The 16277-nt window shown below is 44.4% G+C and overlaps 1 protein-coding gene across 9 annotated transcripts in view; it reads left to right on the plus strand.

Moving 5' to 3' along the window:
- Nucleotides 1-16277, plus strand: part of TENM3 (teneurin transmembrane protein 3) — a 605325-nt gene that overhangs the window by 274218 nt on the left and 314830 nt on the right. Inside the window, exon 1 of one of the 9 annotated variants that reach the window (XM_060001343.1) lies at nucleotides 12190-12320. The exons of the other annotated variants lie outside the window; for them this stretch is intronic. The gene's annotated coding sequence lies outside the window, so the exon portion shown is untranslated. Of the gene's footprint in view, nucleotides 1-12189; nucleotides 12321-16277 lie in introns of those variants that run through there. 9 annotated transcript variants of the gene reach the window in all.

Genomic DNA, 16277 nt, shown 5'->3' on the forward strand with positions numbered 1-16277 from the left:
CCAGCTAACACAATCGGCTACATAGTACTGTCCTGTAATAGGTTTATAATACTTTTCACACAAATAATACATAAAAAACAAACACAAGCTAAAGAACACATTTTTCATCTTACAGGACAGTGCCTTGGAAAGTACAGTAGTCCAGTACAACAGCTGGCACACAGGGGCTGGCATCCAGTGAACAGGCGAGAAGAGTTACTGCCTGGAGGAGGGAGAGGAGGCGGGAGACGGTAGAGCTGAGGGATGGTCAGCAATAGGGGACAGAGGGCGAGCTGCAGTGCCGCTCACGCCTGACGCTGATGGTACAGGTGCTGGAACCAGATGCACATCCGCGTCTTTGAAAGTTCGCAACAGGAAGGTTCGTATGTAGGGGACGTACTCTGAGTCATTAGGAAGATCTGACTGGAATGTGGATTGGAGTAGGGATGCAGAGACCATGCAGCAGGCTACTGATGTAATGAGTGTTGTAGATGTAATGAGATTGAGAAGTTGGGTAGGAAGTAAAAAGGAAATTTAAAGAAAAAACATGGATGCAAGAGGTACTTGTGAAAATAGAGGTGCTCCCACTACTTCTAACGGAACATGGCAAGGCCAGGGACAGGAGATGACTGCTCGGATAGTGACAACTTGGAGGAAAAAGAGAGAAAAGTCAGAAGAGGGATCTGGTTTGGGGAAATGTGTATCTTGTAAGGTATTTAGCACTTTATGATCATAATTCATAGAATTAAAAATAGAAGAATAGTATATCAGTATATTTTTAAACTTGCTTTTTCCCCCTGTTTTCCTTGAACTTCTAAAATTCTATCCCAGAGGTTAGACCGGATGATATATTTCTTTGGCTATGCGCTACAAGAGAAAAGAAAAAAAGGACTTAGAAATCCATTAGGAAAGAAACTCAGGTGAGAGAACTTAGGCATCCTCACCAAGAGTGACAGTCCTTCATCTTTGCTGGGCTGGACCGCTACGGGATGCGGGGGCGGGGGGGGGGGTGGTGGTGAAGGGCGGCCACAGCGGCTGAACTTACGGTCTAAGCCCATCACTTCAGCAGGGCTCAATGAAACAATGGATACAGAAAAGATGTGGGGCATTTCCATGGAAATTGCTAGGACACGAGTTGTTCTTTCGCTGGCGTCTTTGAAGTCTATAAAAATATAATTCTGGACGTGTACCAAGAAGGGTCTGATGCAAAGTCAAACACATCGAGAAGCCTTGATGCCATTTTCGCTTAAGTAGCCGTCCTGGGGGGTGAGGGAGAGTCTTTTCATGCCCTTTGCAGGGCGTGCTCATCGGTTCCACAGTTGTATGGAAGGTGTGGTCTTGTTCAGGAGGGTCGATTCTCCCTGCCGGACCACCACCGAAAGCTATTTCACTTCAGTTGTATTGCTTCAGACAGTCGACAAATACAGGGTTGATTACGTGACTCCTTCCATCTTACTGAAGGTGAATTTTTTTTCCTTTAGTGGCTTGACTTGCGTGTTGCTTGTTATGACTGTTTCTTTTCTCAGGAAGTCTTCTTTCCAAGGATAAAAAGGTTTTAATTCCCGTTGAAAAGAAAGGGGACCCCAGGCTGTGGACCCAAGTGTTAAGATGCTTTTGAAGACGGTGCGGGGGAGGGGCGGTGCGGGCAGTTGGAAGCTGCTACGAATATGAGATCAGACATTCTGTCTCCGGCAAGGGAACAGGGTTGACATCAGCTGAACAGGCAACTGCTTGCCTGCCTGTCCTCCTCGGGCCAGATAAAGGCCCAGAAGGAGCAGCTGCCAGCCAGGAGGAATGTGAGAAAATAGGAAATTGATTTGAAATAGGATAGGGAAAAAGAAGAATGAATTTAGAATTTTCAGATATTCCCTTTTTAGGCATAAGTAGTTGCTGTCTCCACAGAGAAAGGTGATCTTACTTCCTCTCTCACGAGAGTTAAGAAGGCAGCAAATTCACAGTCATACAGGTATTAGAAAGGCCTGATGTTGGTTTCTTGTTTCCTAATTGGAGGAAAATGGGATATGCATCTGTATTCCACTCTTTGGCAATTCTTCTTGATCCTTTTGAAATAAAAAAAAGAAGTGGAAAATTATAATTGTTCTAATTCTAGGCTCAGGAAAAGTAGATTTTTTTTACCTGCTAGTTACAATGATAATTAATTAAACTTCACACTAACCAGAGGGGGCGGGGCAGTTTTGTGTTTGTGAAGGCTGCAGGGATTCTAATTTTCTATTGGCAGTGGTTCTTTTGCTTTGATAAATACCTTTAGGCAAATTCTATTGCCTCTCTGCTTCTTTGTTTAAGGGCCTATGGAGAGGGGGTCATGTTAACAATATTTAGGATCGGTAATAAATAGAGCAGATGTCTGTCTTTGGGGTCATAATTACCAGCCGCTCTGTGAGAAGGCAAGGGGGTTCAGCAAGGAGAAGCTATACTTACCAAGAGCCTCCTATCTGTAGTTCACCTTACTTGAAGTTGTTGGTAGGATACAGAGGCATTGGAAGACAGAGACCTTGCAAGGGATGTAAATCTTAGCTAGGTAGAATAAATAGACGTGGTTGCCACTAACAGTACAATAACAGACAGTATGATAACAAACACATAATAATACAGCTCACGCACACCTTGCTATGTCTCCTGGCTTCTAAAATGAATCACCAGTGCTGTTCTTATGAAATAAAGAACTTTTCACCTCATATAGACATTGGATTGTGGCTGGTATCTTAACACATGGAATGTTAATATATGGAGTAGAATAAAGATGAGAATAGCTGTTTTCTAAATCACAGCTGCCTTAAAAAGTCAACATTTGGAAATGACTGAGTGGAACCTTTAACTCATTCCTCAAAATAAACAAACGAAAGCTTGATCTTTATACTGATAGTGGATGGACAGGCAACAAAACAATCAGGGCAGCGGGAAACCAGAGTGGAAAAAAGAAAAGCATTAGGAAAATGAGAAATGAATTTAAATATCCAGTAACTGAAAACTGATATCCTAGGGCATTAAAGAAGTTAGAAGAAACTCTTGCATGGCCATTTAAAGGATTCAGAAGACCTGAGAGATTTTCCATTTTTTAGAGGGAAAAATTGAGGCCCAGGTAAGTTAAGACTTAGCAAGGTCACACAGCCAATGAGAAGAGCCATGTCCAGAACCTAGATTTCCTGATTCCCAGAGAATTTGTAGACAAGTGGAGAAAGCCGTGAAGTGTGGGCTGTGATGTGTCTTCACCGTTTCGATGTACAAATTATCAAAGCTACTTTGTTCCTTTTAGGTTCTTTTCTTTTGCACTGAGCCCATTTTATCATCTGGTGTCTGTTCACATCATCTAAAGTGTGGACAAAAAGATGCCCGCTTCTCTGAGTTACAGCCACGGATCTTCGTGACACTGATTATGACACTACATGTTTTTATTAAAACTGCTAGAAATAATCACGAAGCAATAGAATAAGCTTTTTGTGGAGTGAGTGCCTTGCTGTAATTTAGGACCTTGGTCACTAATCATAAATTGCTATTAATCACAACCTAATCTAACTGCTTTTTTCCAGTTAGAAAATTCCTCATTCTAACCATCCTTCTGATATCCTGCCAGAAATTCCTTGAAGGTAAATTTACCCAGCATCCATTCTAGAATACAAGCAGGAAGCATGCAGTTATTCAACCTAGACTCGCCCCTAACTATGAGCGCCTTTCTACATATTCTGTATGCCAGTATCATCTGGATGAAAGCTATCTCAGACTCTGTGGTTAAAGTGACACAGTGATATATTGATCTAATGAGTAATATTATGAAATTAATTCTAAAATACTCTAACTTGTTCTGCCTTAATCTTTAAAATTCATTTGAAGCATCCCATTAGGCAAACCTTTTTTGGAAGATCTTGCAGAGGCCTTTGGGCAAAAATAACATAGAGTTCCACATATTTTCACAGTGGTTTCTATTTCGGAGTCCAATTGCCACCAGGGAGAGTAGACTCTGAAACACCTGTGCTGTCTGCTGTCAGACTCTTCGCCTGGACACCTGCCTTAGTGCTTGGGATCTTTTGTCTGCCATGGATGGCTTCAGGAGTTAGATTCACCTTGCTTTGCATCAATTAAATAGATGCCCTTATTTTGCCTTTCATTCGTCTAGATCTTTTGAAAGACCTAATTCCCTTTGTGCCAGTTCTCCTAAAAGAGACAGTCCCGGAAGCGTGCTACCATTCAGAAGCTGAAAGCCCCCAGGACTAGATGTACTATAACTGGAGTTTTCCGTACCTGACGGCCTCTATCTCTACCTGTTTTTTACTTTATCCTCTCTCACCTTCCCGTTTCTAGAGAACTCATTTCTTCACATTTACTACTTAATGTATATCTTTGTATGATTTCCCGTCCCTAGCAAGACCCTAAGCACACTTGCTTTTTTCTTTTTTTTCTTTTACAGACCAAGACTGATCCTGGGTAGAAATTTGCCTAAAAGTATATTTTCCCCTACAGAGTATTTTAAACCATGGAAATACAGTTTTCTACTCTAGTTTTAAACTAGTATTGCCCCATGAGGTTTAAAAATGGCATTTCATGCCAGAGTACCTAAGGTGTTTCGGGTGCATAATAGGCATTCAATAAATGGGAGTGAAACTCATATCTAAATGTTTTGAAGATGAAAACTCGTTTGTAAACTAGCTCTGTCTCCATTTCCCCTCCATCCCCTGGCTCCTCAACCCTTCTTAAACCTGACGTTCACCCCATCACTCTGTCAGAAGTTGTTCATCTTTAGGTCACAGATTGCTTCTTCCGGCCAATTCAAAGAACTTCACCTCAGTGATCAAAAGTATTTATCTGTGACATGTGCCTTTGTTAACTATCACCCACCTCATTCCCTACCTATGTTCTTGAAAGCTCTCCGCTGGGGCTCCTTTGTCGTGCTGCACCGCTGATTGCATCCAGTTTCCTAGCCGTGGAATTGTCTCCCGTGGTGACTGAACTTCCTCTTGGAGGCCTCTGTATGTGAGAAGCCCCCAAGATTCAGGCTTGGCCCTTTGCTTTCTCAGCTTGCTCATTGCCTCTCATCTCTTCTACTTTCACAATATTCGTCTACTTTGAGTATTAGCGCTGTTCTAGAGTGGGTTAGTAAAGGCACATTACAGAAGCAAACCCCTCGTCTGCATCTGTGAACTCCTTGCCGGGACGCTTAAAGACAGATATCCCATGAAATGCACACTGCACTCCATTTCTTTTGTCTTTGTCTTCTCGTTGGGCCTTCTTCTCATCCTGGGCCTCAGTCTCTAAATCTGGAGTCTGATAACCCAGAGGTTGTGGCTCTCAGCCCCACCCCCAAACCCCCATCCTCTAAAGGAGGTTCAGAGAAGAGCCATTAAGACGATGAAAGGAATAAAAATTAGACCCAAGAGGAAAGGGTAAGATAAAACTTAAAAAAATAATAATGGAGATTATTTAGCATGGCCATGTGGAGCTGAAGGGAAGATTTAAGGAGAATCATCTTTAAGTGTATGAAGGGCCCATATTGAGAAATGGTGACCAGCTGCTTCTTGTTTCTACTGAAGCTTGAACAGGGGCATTTGGGTGTAAATTGCGGCTTTAGAGATTTAAGTTAGAGATTCTCAAAATAGAATTGTCCTTGGTAAACAATGTAAAATATTGTAATGTATTATTTAAAATGCACATGGCATGGTAGAGAGGCTTTTTTTTTTTTAAACTAATAGATTCATCTGTGGCTGGGGATCCAGAAGTATATGCCCAAAATAGATCATGTATTAAGTTTATGTCCAGTTTTATAATCCTGTGATTTTTATAATGAGAAAGTACACATTTATAGTTTAAAATTAGTGACCTCAAATAACCAATGGTGCCATTAGGACACAGTCTCTGCCCTAGAAAAGCTGGTTAGGTTAGGTTGGATTAGGTTGGGGGTGTGTGTGTGAGAGAGAGAGAGAGAGGAAACCAAATATTACAAATGATCAATACAAGGGACAGAATCGTTTTAATTAACAAGCACTTTCTTCAATGTGGCCTGTGTTTCCAATGGTCCATCCATCTACCCATCCCCAAACCAGTATTTATTTAGAGTCTCCCTTGTGCAATACACTATGCTGAATGCTGGGGAATCAGCAAAGAAATGGTCCTTGCCCTCATGGGCTTATGGTCTAGAAGGAGTTACAGACAAGTACCAAGGCAGCGGAATAAGAATATAGCATGAGGAATGTTAGGAAAGGATATTTACAGAGTTCTATGGGAACACAAAGAGAGGGGCCCTTAAACTATTCTTAGTGGATCAGGAAAGGCTAAATAGAGGAGCTGACTTCCAGCCAACTCGTGACCAAGCAGAAATTGGCCAGGTACAGAGCAGAAGTAGCAAGCGTATACTTACATCCAAAATGACATAAGTGCACAGAAATAATTTATGTTCACTAAATAGAACAAAATCTATTCCATGGGACTCTGTTTTGAAGCACCTAAAATTAACACGTTATTGATTATCCAGATTTGTTTGTCAATAAAGACCTGGTAAGCTATTTGCAAAAATGATCTTAATACCTATGGGTTCTTTGGAAAATTTTGGATGGTGTACATTTCAAAGAGTGGCTCTAGAAGTTTGTGTGATTTCTATGTTCTATCCCCTGCATGAGGGATTTGACCTGCAGGTAACTATTGCCCCTACAGACAGCTACCCACCTGGCATCATCACTTCATCACTAGCCATCAATGAATACCTAAATTTCGGCGTCTAAACAAAGAAAATAAATTGCTTCTGGTAATGTATTTGATTTCAAAGATATATGACCTAATGATGTTGGAAACAAATAGCCCGGATTGAAGGGATTAAAGCAATTCAGTCGTTTTTCTTTGTCACATGTGCGTTTCTTAAACATGGACTTTCAAAGGACACACCCCCAAGGTACTCTTATTTTCAAAACCTACAAACAAGTTGAACACAATGAGTTGCTAAGCGTGGACAAACAACACTGCCATCCCCGGGCGGGCCTGGGAGTTCATCTTGCTGTTTTTAGACCTTGTGTCCAACCTGCCAGGGATGCGTAGCGCTCCCTCTGACTCGGCCACTCCTGTGCTTCCCCAGTCATGGAGGTTGACTCCCGCACAGAACTAGGGTTCCACGACCGACTACAGACCCCCGTGTAACGTTGCCTTTGGACGTTTGGTGGCTTGACTTGGGGCCTCAGCTCTTGCTACGTACCTGGTTCCTGGCGACCATACCCCCAGCTAACTCTTGCTGGCGATCTGGATTTCTCTTAAAGCTGTGTCCTGCGCCTGTCGTGCTCTCCCCACCGGAGAGGAATGATCTCTCTGCCTCCCCCACGTCCCTCCCACCTGGATATTTGCCAGCACAGGGCTGAAGCTCACTGAGCCTTTTGGATACAGCGTATTGCCCGATGCCCCTGCAAGGCGTCCAGACCTCAACCCACGCGCCCAGATCCTGCTTCCCCCCCTGCCTGCCTGCCTGCCAGGGCTGTGGAGGACCCAGCGCGCTCCTGCCCAAGGTCACCCGAGTTAGGACAAAAGTCAGAACCAGTTCTTTGGACACACAAGAAACGTGACTGGAGATAAAGAAAGAGTCATGTCTTCATCATGGATCAGATTTCAGAAGGCATTTGTGTTTCTGGTGAAATAACATAACACCTCTAGAAATAAAGAAGAAGACTTACCTTTTAGAAATGATTTTGGATGTGGGTCATTTCAAACAGTTGTGAAGTAAATAGCTGTGCTGTGGGTGGATTTTTCCATAGCTTACAGCAAAGAATCACCTACGTATTATGCTAGCCTTTTTAGATTTACTGTAGACATCTGTGAAAAGTTACGAATTGGCCTTCATTACAAGCCTTGTTTTGAAACCTTTGTTTCTGTTCCGGTGTAAATGATAATTGAACTTCATTGGAAAAAGGACGCAGAAATACGGTTTTAAATACAGTTTATGTCAGCTTATAACAGAGTCCACATAGCTGTTAGAGATTTTCACGCTACTGACAAAATAACACTTTGCAAAACAGAAGATAAAGTCTAAAATTTTATTTACAGCCTGTTACTAAAGTAATTGTACAATTATTATATACCAATTGATGTCAGTGTACTGTAATTTTAGTGACATAAATGGTTCCTTTGACATATTTGTTATTTAAAGAAGAAAAATATATAAATAAGTGTATAATTTTTAACAAAGTCCATTTAGACAAACTGAATTCTAGAGTGACAGATACCTACTGACCTACGCAATCCCTAAATCAGGTGTTTGGGAATGTTTATTAACTATTTCATTCCTCTGTGAGACTCTAGCTGGCAGAGAATACTAATATGTATATTACTTGTTACCTTAACTCTAAAAGCAGCTTCAAAACGCAGGAGGAACCAGATGTGGTGCCTTTTCTCTCTTTCCCCTTCCAAATCCACAAACGGTCAGTTTTTAGAACAGAATATCATGCTTTCAAATCCTTGCCGTGGATTATCCCGACATATTTTATTTAGAAAGTGAACTACACTCCTAATACCAGTTTTTACTAACGAGTCGCTACTATAATAGGTATTTAGTGCAATGGGTTAAGTGTCAGGCTGAGGACCTGAGGCTGGTTTTAGTCTCTAGCACCCTACGTGGGCTGTTATTAACCTCTTTGAGCTCTGGTTTCCTCATCTGTACAATGGGATAATATTACTGTCTCATTGGGGCTTTAGAGAATTAATAAAAATGGTATCTGTCCAACGCTGCTCCATACGGGGAGAGCCACACGAAGTGCTCAATGTTGGTTTTGATCATAGTCATATATTTAACACAGCTGACAGTGTTTGATGATGATTCTGAGGAACATCTCTGACAGTATGGTTTTGGTGCTTAATCATTAGCAAGGAAATCATCACCCCGGTTTTGGTTCAACTCTGCTTTTTCTTCAAGGCTTTTGGCCTAAGCAGGCAGAGGGCAGAAGAATCTTAATATTAAAGCTAAGTTGGTGCCGATCTGAAGTCACAGCTCACGCGTGGACTTTTTTTTTTAATACAATTTGCTCTGATTTGATTTGGTTCATGCATTTTTAAAAATCTTCCTCGTGGTGTGCAGTCATTAGGCTTTTATGCCTAAAGAACTGAATTCAGTTATAAGTAAAATTCATTTAACAGCACAAGTATGATTGCATATGGTTATTTATTCACAACAAATTAGCCACATAATTCAACATATTTGATAGTGTCTGCTCATGGAACTGCAGGGAATTCTGCAGATCTCAGACAAGAAACGCCTAAGTTATAGAAGGCAGTATCCATAATGCTAATTATTCCTGACAGCATCAATATGGCAAACTGTAATAGATGAAAATAGCAGTTTAAGGTGTGCCTTATTCTATATCTCTATAGGACACTTTAGTGGACCCCCTGTGTGTAAAAGAAGGCAGTGACTTAACGCATGGATGGGTGTGGCCCCAAGCCCTTGTATCTTTTCTTAGGAAGGTATTTGTGGAAACCATCAGTTTGAAACCCCGTCTCTCCCTCTCCTTCCCCGTGGGCTGCTGCTCAGCTGTGTTCAGAGTCAGTCCTTGATCATTCTCAAAAGGGATAATCTCTTGGTCTGATTTGAAAATAATTAGTTTCGTATTCAGGAAAGGTAGAACTAGATCTACATGCAGAATATTCCAAGGTAGTCCAATATAAGAATTTACCTAACCTGTATCTGATATTTATAGATGGGCATGGCTTAATTAGCATTCTAAATTGGAATTTTAATAAATCCTACCCAGCAGTGACCAATTTACATAGCATTTATCTGGGGAAACGAGCATGCCCAAGTATCAGTCTTCTTGAGATTCATCTTGACCCAAGCGGCGACTTAAGATGTTAAAACCTTTCATTCCTCCATTAGAGGAAGGTTCATCTTCCTGTCTCCTCATGTTCTAGTCCAAATCCAGATCTGCTAACCTGGCATCAAAAATCCAGGGGTACGTATCTGAAGCATTCCCAAGTCCCTGGGTCCTGGAAGACTCTCAAGGTGCAACGTTTTACCTATTTTATTCTTCTAAGATTCCAATTGAATACGCCTTCTTCATATTCCAGGGCCTAAATCATTCTACAGTGTTTACTGGCATTACTTCAGGTAACCCTCCCCTCGCCCTCCCCCATGAATCACACACGTGACAGTGATTTGTGAAAGGATCCTTTTCAAAATATTAGGACTTGGGAGGCTATTTGCCTAAGAAGTAGAAGTCTTTCAGTGCCCCACAAAATATCTATTGTTCTATTTTTTGACCCAGTTTTACTAAGGTGAATTTCAAAACTTTGAAATAACTTTGAAATTTAGACTGTGTCAGAGGCATGTTTAAATACTTTCTCTGATACCTTAATGATGTCCTAATTAAAGAGGGAACATATTGATCATTCAGGGAAGAATAAGCACGATGTTTGTGATCATCAGGTAACAGAATGTGTTTGTGAGTCACGATTTTCGAAGAGCCATTGTTATTGAAAGCAAAGCACACTGAGGTGCAGAGGCTGTGCTTCGACACTGAGGAACAGCAGACATTTCCGTGAATGACAATGGATGTGTTGGATGGTAAGGAAAACTGGAGAGGAAGAGTATTCACCGAGAGGCAGGTGAGCTGTATGCACATCACTGTAGCATTACACGTAGAAGGCGACCAAAGTCAAGGTAGAGATAACCTGAAGAGGGAAAAGAAATTGCTGTTGTTAAATCAAGGAAATTGAGAAAAGGATATAATCTGATAAATGAAGGGGGGGGGAACACTGGTCCTTTCTTAAGCAGCCATTTGTTGGCTTACTATTTTTAGATGAGCGTTAAAACGTGGAATGACAGCTAATGATGCAAAGATCTGCTGATTGATGCTAGTATTGCAAGGTGCTGCTTGTTGTCTTTGTTTCCTTATTAATGAAAATACCTGAGGGGTTTGCAGGGCTTGGAAGAAAACACGGGTGAGTCTAAAAACTCAGGAACATTCCGTCATTCCGTTCTTAGCTTAATGGAGGAAGAGGCTGAACGGGATGGAATGTTCTGGAAGAAAGAGAAATTAAAGGAAGGAGGGACGTTGGCTCGGAGGCCACGCAAAAATAACGATGAAAGTGCATCTGGAGGGAGGAGAAGGCAATCTTTTAAAGTAAAGCTGTAGTAAGAGCTTGCAGCATCGAAGTGTCTCGCGTTCAGAGTGAAGCCCCTTGGAACGCCGCATCGGGTAGGTGTCCTGGGTCCGGGCTGTCCAGCCCTGGCGCGTCGTTCACAGTTCGCTCAGACCCCTTGAGCTCCTGTGTGCAGCCCCGGAGACCGCCCTCCCTCCCGGCGGAGCGGGCCCGGCGCCACCGACGGCGCTGCGCTGCTGGGGGTCCGAGTCCCCGGTCGGCACGATCCAGGAGCAAGGCAGCTCCGCCCCCCGGCCCGCGGGCCCCGGGGCCGACTCGAGGGGCCGGGCCTCGGCAACCCAGGCCAAGGGGCGATGCGGGCTGAGCCGGTGCCCCCGCTGCGCTTCGCAAGCGACACACACACACAGACACACACACACACAGACACACACACACACCGCGCGCGCCCGCCGGCGCCGGACTTCAGGCCCCGCCGGCGACCCCTCCCGCCGCCTGGGCCCCCGCCGGCCCCCTTCCCCGAGCGGCGCGTCCCGCCAGCTCGAGGACTTCGTTTCGCGGCGACGACGGGGCGCGGGGCCACCGCTCGCGTTCGGACGAAGGCCACACCGCCGCCGCCGCCGCGTGAGGCGTGAAGGCTGGCGGCTCAGGGGTCGGGGTTCATCCAGATGCTGGGCAGGAGGTTTTTTTGTGAGCGCAGCCAGGTCGCGCTTCCGGACAAGGACCGACTTGCAAAGATCCACAGCAAGCCGGAGAAGCCCAGGACGGAACGCCGGCGCTGCACGGCCTGCGCGCGCGCGCGCGGAAGGCCTCGGATCGGGGCCTCCGGGGAGACTGGCGAGCAGCTCGGGGCGCAGCTCGCACCCCCTGCGCGTGGGACGCGGCTCTGGGGACGCCCGGCCTGCGCGCGCGTGCGTGCGTGTGTGTGTGTGTGTGTGTGTGCGTGCGTGCTTGTGGAAGCGGGGGCGGGGGCGGGGGGCGCGGCCGGGAGCGCTGGCGCCTGGGCGGGGGGCCGGCGGGGCGGGGCGGGGCGGGGGCGGCCCGGCCCGGCGCGAAGGGGTTAAGCGCCGCCGCCGCCGCCGCCGCCGCCCCCGCCCCCTCCGCGGCCGGGTGTAAACAGAGGAGCCTCAGCCTATCATGTCTGGCGGCCGCTCGCAGCCGGAGCCCCGAGCCCGGCGCAGTAACACGATACGCTCCAGACCGCGGCAGCTTGGTAGCGCTGGGCTCGGCTCCGCACGGCCACAGCGAGGGCGCGCGGCGGCAAGGTGGGTGAGCGGCGGCGGCGACGGCGGCGGCTCCGCGGCCTGGGCGGCTCCTCGCGGGGCTCCTCGCGAGGCTCCTCGCGCGGCTCCTCGCGCGGCTGGGTCGCTCGTTCGCGCCCGGGAACCGCGGCGGCGGCGGCGGCGGCGGCGGCGGCGGCGGCGGCGGCAGCCCCGCTGTCCTGCCCTGTGGCGTCGGGATGGGAGGAGGCTCTGCGCGGGTTCGAATCGGGGCCCAGGCAACGTGAGCATCAGATCGGCGGGGGCGCTTTGACCCCTGAGGGGCCGCCTTCGGGGTTTAGAGGAGGCGGAGGCTGAACTCTCTGGAGGACTCTGCGTCCCTCGGAGCGGTGCAGGTAGCTGCGGGGAGAATGGTCTTTTGTTCGCGCGTTTTTAATTAAGTGGATATTTTGTTATGAGTAGTGTCCAGGGCTAACCCAGGAGGTAGCGCTGTGCGTTTTCCCCGCGTTCTGTTACTTTTGCGACGTGGCGTGTTGAATTCGTGGGGAGCACATCTGGAGCTGGAGTGATTTGGGATCGTTGATGTCTCCGGGGTTTCAAAATCCGCCTTGAGCTGGAATTAATCAGCCCTTCGGTTTCCTGAACTAAGGTCCGTCGTGCCAGCGGTTTAGGGCGGGGCGGGGCAGGGAGGGAGGCACACAGTAATCTGGCTAATGATTAAAAGAGCAGCTCTTCTCCTGCAAAATACTCAGCGTGTGATTTTCTTCTGGAGAGGGTTTTGCAGGGCAGAGGCTCTAAAAGAAATCCCGCTTTTCCGTCGTGCTTCGATGCAGGTCGCTCTCGTGGAGGAACTAGTTGGGAATGATTTTTGGAAATAACTTGCGCACTGTCTATCGAAGTCGGAATCATTTACCATTTATGTGTGTATCTTAATAAAATAAAACAAGGATCCGTGGCAGCTCTCAGAATGAGAGGTCACATTTCCTCTCTCTCCCTGTGCTGGCATCTCTCTCTCTCTCCGAATATCTCCTAAATGAGATGTACAGAAAATGCGTGCTGTGTCCCAAAGCCATTCTGTCTTCCGAAAGCCTGAGATAATCAAATTCAGCGCCGTTAAGAGGGTGTAGTTGAAGATTTGATCCCCTTCCACTGAAGTGGAAATACTTTCAGTAATTGAAAGCAGATTCACGTCTGGAGTTGTACAAGCCAAGGTTTTCATTTTTAAAATAAACCTTTTGTTCTCTGGCTTTAAAAGTTCCAGAGAGCCATCCAGAGACCTCTGTGTGCGCTAATCGTTAAAGTAGCCAAGGCTTGAACATACCCAGGGAAGGCATTTGAGAAACACAGCCTCCCTGCCTCCCAGCCTCCCTGCCTCCCTGCCTCGCGGTAGCGGACTGTTGAGAGCAGCCTGCACCGTCTGGGCCCCGCGTTTCGCTCTCTCCCCGGATTCCCAGACGTTCAAATGCAGCTGTACTGTTCAGAACCCCCAAACCCCAGGGAGAGCCCATCTGTTTTAAGAGGTTAAAAAACTTGAAAAATTTTGGTGTTATCCCATTGTATGTTGCGATATACACAGTTTGGTGCTAAACTTTGTAATCAAGCATGAAGTATGCTTCATTTAAGCAGATGCCGATTATACCTCAACCGGTAGATTGAAACGTACAAAATATGATCGCACGTTAACATGGTTGCTCTCTCATCTTTGGAGGCTAAGTGTTGAAAGCTTTTAAAAACTGGCTCTTGAAGACTGAAATGAGGATGCATTCTAGACAAAGAGAGAGTCACTTACTCTCTTGTTAGCTGTGAAGATTGAGAAGGATGGTGGTGTACAAGAGCGGTACCTTCCTTCTTCAGGACAAGGAATCGAAGATGACTTGTGTAGTTATGAGGGAAAAGTGAGAAGAGTTGCACTTTTAACAGTGATAACTGAGATCAGAGAAAAAACAGAAAGCAGTGTTCCAAATATTTTTAATAACTACTTTCTTAAACCTGGTTTGGTGATTATCAGTAAGATGTGAATGGGCGTATTTACAGAGTATGACATGGCAGTTTGATTTCTTAAAAACTACTTGGTAGCTCCGTATTTTACCTGGTTGCCTCGTCTTGATAGTTAATCCTTTGAGCACATTAAAAGAAATATGAAGTGAATAACTTGGTCATGATTTAAATGATGTTTTTGTGAACCTGTCTCACGTAAGAGTCATCTTTTATGAAATCAGTATTTAAAAGATTCAGCAAATCTTTAACTACCAAATAAAATCTTACTACATTTTGGTTGTGTTGCATCACCTTTCTTAGATATCATTGGCCTAGTGTGTGGCATAATAGAATTTAATTTTCCTCAAAGATTCAGAAAGAAAAAAGCAACTTCCTGTGGATGCTTACAGATGTCTGAACACTGATTTTCAGTGTAAGATCCTTGTCTAAACATTTAAACTCACGCTTTCTGTGACTTCTATTGACTGTTAGTTTTTCTGTCCTTACATTTTTTTTTTTAACTTGGTAACAGGTGTGCATAGGATCTTCTGTCATCTGAAATCACATATTCAATTTATCACAGGATTCCTTCCTTTCATAATGTAGGGAAGTGGCAAAGGAGGCCTTGTCTAAATGCCGCGATCTTGATAATTAATGCCATAAAATAGATTAAAATGCTGTATTCCAGGTATTCATTTCCTTAAAAGGGCCACCAGAACAGCGTTGCTAAGCACCCGTCACTACTGCAAGTAACAGAAAATGACCCAAATTAAAGAACCTGTTCTAAGCTGTATTCTTGCATTTTCTAAAGTGCATTTCAAAAGGTTTAACCAGACGCATTCAATTAGTGGAGAAAAAAGGATCTATTTTCAGCTCTGATCAGCAATTAAAAGATTGGGCTTTGGAACATCAGTCTCTTTATAATTTATTTTGTTTTCTAGACTTTAAACAATTGTGAATAAAGATTTTTAACAAATCACCTTTCTTACAATCCAAAGGTAAATGCTAAACGTAGGGCAGTATATTTGCTTTAAATTTCTGTCTAATTGAGTAATTTTTATTAGCTTTTCCCTCATTTTCAAGAAGTTTAAATTTTACACTAATATGGTAAACTGCTGCTTCACTCTGGATTTCTAACTCTTTCTTTGTGAACCATACATGCGTGTGTGGTTTAAACTAAAGTGTGGTTGTCATTACTTGATCTTATCCTAGATATGAGTGCTTTAGCGCCAAGCCCTTGGGAAGTGTTAGGATATGTTTCCTTAGGGATGTTTGGATGGTGTGAATTTGGTACCACGAAGGAGAGAGAGTGATATGTCACAGTGAGAAAGTAAGTAAGTAAATTAGGGGCAGTAGGGTGCTTTTTGTTGTTGTTGTTGTTTAAGAATAAAGTTAGCTGTACCCTTCTGGGTTAGACCAGAGCTTCTACGTAGTTAGGGCTAAAAACCTAAGCCACAACTGTTGAAGTGTTTAATGAGTTACATCTTCCCGGGACCTGGTTCTTAGCTAATCCAACAACAGTCATAAATACAAGTTGGGGAACTTTCTGGTCGAGGAAAGGATTTGATGGATAAGGGCTGTTAGAGGAATAGGAGAGATGAGACAGGAGTTCCCAAGGTTTAGATTCGGATTATTAGCAAGATTTTTTGCTCTATCACATTGATCTGGGCAAGTTTAACGCATATAAACATAGATATTAAGTTATCAATCTTAAGTGATTATATATGAAGTGATTCCGTATCTTCAAACACTGAATATTTTTACAGCCAACATAACACTTAATTCTTTCTTCTGAGAGAGATATTTTACGATAGTAATTCATTATATTTAGTTTTATCAGATCGTTTGGCATTACAGATTAGTCTAGTAATAGATAATATAAAGTACATGAGATTTGTATGACTTTTGTTATAGTGTTGTCTAAAATGGAAAGTTATTTATTGTAATACTTGTTTACGTCTCAGGCCTTTCAACTTGAAGTCTCAGTTTAGGTATTTGGAGTGTGTTTGTTTTTTGACACGTCAA

Source organism: Delphinus delphis, chromosome 21 (genome assembly GCF_949987515.2).
Source record: "Delphinus delphis chromosome 21, mDelDel1.2, whole genome shotgun sequence".
Lineage (NCBI taxonomy): Eukaryota > Metazoa > Chordata > Mammalia > Artiodactyla > Delphinidae > Delphinus > Delphinus delphis.